The sequence below is a fragment of the Aptenodytes forsteri genome, unplaced genomic scaffold (genome assembly GCF_000699145.1).
Source record: "Aptenodytes forsteri isolate BGI_AS27 unplaced genomic scaffold, ASM69914v1 Scaffold172, whole genome shotgun sequence".
In the NCBI taxonomy this organism is placed as follows: domain Eukaryota; kingdom Metazoa; phylum Chordata; class Aves; order Sphenisciformes; family Spheniscidae; genus Aptenodytes; species Aptenodytes forsteri.
In genome coordinates this window covers 6,303,599-6,306,382 of record NW_008795018.1, presented here as the reverse complement: position 1 = coordinate 6,306,382, position 2,784 = coordinate 6,303,599, and positions in this window count along the sequence as shown.

The window sequence follows — 2,784 nt, the reverse complement described above, 5'->3', positions numbered from 1 at the left end:
CCTTGACTAGTGTAAGCATTACCTAGCAACAACTAAAACATCGGTGTGTAATCAACATTGTTCTCACCCTAAATCCAAAACACAGCACTGTACCAGCTACTAGGAAGGAAATTAACTCTATCCCTGCCGAAACCAGGACAGATATTCCTGTGGAAAGAGAAACAGATAGTAAGCTGAACATGACATGAGCATGAGAGCAGATTAACAGGTAGACAGTTCTTTACTGATCTTTAAAAGTGACCTGATATGTATCAGTGTGGTATTGGATTACTCCACACCAACTGCAAGATGGAGGTTCCTGGAAAAAACTGCATTTCTTCTCCATTAGATACTATAGGAACATGGGGTGGGACTGAGCTCATCTGCCTTTACAGTTCCTTGAGATTTCCCCAGCTGAGAGTTTTTCCACAGAAAAGACCTTTGGACATACCATACTCTGAACAGTGTAAATTATTCTGAGATGTGTAAAGCAGTCCTCTCAAGAATTTCTCTATCTCATCTGAAGAGTTTGAAATTCCTATTCCAAGGCTGAACTTCAGAATAAATCAGCGTGGAGGGAACTGGGTGAGGAAAGCAAGGGGCAGAATATAATTATCCATATGAAAATGTAAATCTAAAATATAAATATCAATACTCCTGGACATCAATAGCATAGCTTTCATTTGTTATTTCAACTCCATCTGACAGAGCAACTACTATCTATAGGTAAATACTTAGGGACACCTGGAAGCAAATATGAAAACACTTGTGCATTACTGCCTGAATTTCAGTTTTGTCTGGACATGGAACAGTATGCCAGTAGTCCCAGAAGTGGGGGAAAAATAACCCTGACTAAGAAAACTTTCTGATTTACTTTCCGCAGTTCTTATATTTGTTGATAGTATAGCATTTCAGAACAGATAATTAACATTTGCAATCCAGTTCTGTCACAGGAGACTGTAGCCTAGAAACCTTTCAGCAATACCTGAAATATTCCTGCTAATTTGTTAAAAGTAAATAAATAAATCTTATGTAGGAGATAAATCCTAGCAAATCTTAGCTGTCTGTTCAGTAGCTACAGTTCCCAGTGAAATAAATTAAACTGTAGGCACAAGTTAAATGTTCAGTAACTGTTATGATTTCTCTATACATTTGGTATTCTATATGTTACTTTATATTGATGCTAGTTTTAATTTGATTTTTAATGGATGATTATAAATTTAACGGAATTTTCTGATCGCCTATCTCCAAAGTAATATTCTTTACAGTATTTTCAAAACACAAAATCCATGTAAAGAAAAATAAAACCAAGCTGTCTCTTTTTTAATGTTTTACTTCTTTGCCTTGATTGATAAAGTGAAAATCTACCAGACTTAGTCATTAAGAGGCAGGACACAGTGCCATATAATCAATATGAGCTGATTAAATCTTTACCGGTTCTAAAAGACTCTGAAAAATAGAAGTTTTGTTTCACTTGGCTTATCTTAGTCAGAATGTGTGCACTGCACAGACTTTGTAGTGCATACAGAACTGTACAAAAACAGGTGGGAATCACCAGCCGATCATCCCCATGATATGAACACAAAGCATACCTGCTATTCAAATTTGATCACAAAAGAAAACTTTGTTTAAATACTGTATCAGGCAATAAGCATTATGCAGGCATATTGCTTACCATTTTATTTTGTTCAGATGTGATCTATGCATTTCTGGTAATCTGCAGTTCTTTGTGTCTTTAGAAATAGGATATCAGCTTTAAGTTTCACTCTAGCTTGACAAAATACAATGAAGAAAAAAATTCACTTTTTACCTGAATATTTACAGCACTGTGTTGAACAGGTTCTAAAAAGGAAAGATGTTTAATAAAAGATAGATGAAAAGACACCTAAAATTCATCTCCAAATAACAACTAAAGAAAATGTGACTAATCGTAGACAAATTTTATCATTAGCCAGATTTTTCAGGGTAAGGCCCACAAGAGTCAGTTATATATATATTTAACATCTCAAGGACAGAGGGCTTAAAGACCTGTTAATAGGAAAACTTAATTTTGTTTTCATTAATACTCAATGAAAAAAAAAAGATAATTATACATATGTACATACATTATAGATATTGCATGCAAAAAATATATGCAACCTAAATAAAAGATTTCTATCTTGAAAAATTACCCAGTTTGTGTATATGAGTTACATCTTTGTTTATATTTTAGTCTCATCTGAAACTCACTGTTTTGCCTCAAATTTAGTAAAATTGACCCCTAGTATTTACTTATTTTGTTAAAATATGTGATGAATGCTACAGCACATCTGTAGTAGTTTTCACAATTCAGCAAGTTTAGATCTGGAACTAACTGGATTATTTATAAAAAATTACTTATATTTTGTCTTAAGGCAAGACACAAATATGTTTAGCGTTTCAGTAATGTGCATGGGGTTTGAAAGATTTATTTGTTGTTTCCTCCTGTAACGAAAGGTCATTTCATTTCTCAGTTGAATGTGATGCCTCTGTACACTTTGGCTTAAACACTTGTTTTCTGTACACTTCTTTCTTTAAAAGTCTTTATTCCATCTTTGTTTCATTCTCATAAACTGGACTTGTTTTATCTGTAGTATGGTAGACAAACTCACAAAGTAATCACACATGAATTACATAAATATTTCTTCCTTTGATCAATTCTGCTTTTCTGTAAGTTTTGCTGCCAAAGCTCTGCTTTTTCTTAATATATTCTTATTCTTTTGAGGGGAACTTTTGTTTTACCAATTGCCAAACTTTTCTATTGCTTTTTTCTATATTTTCATTTGG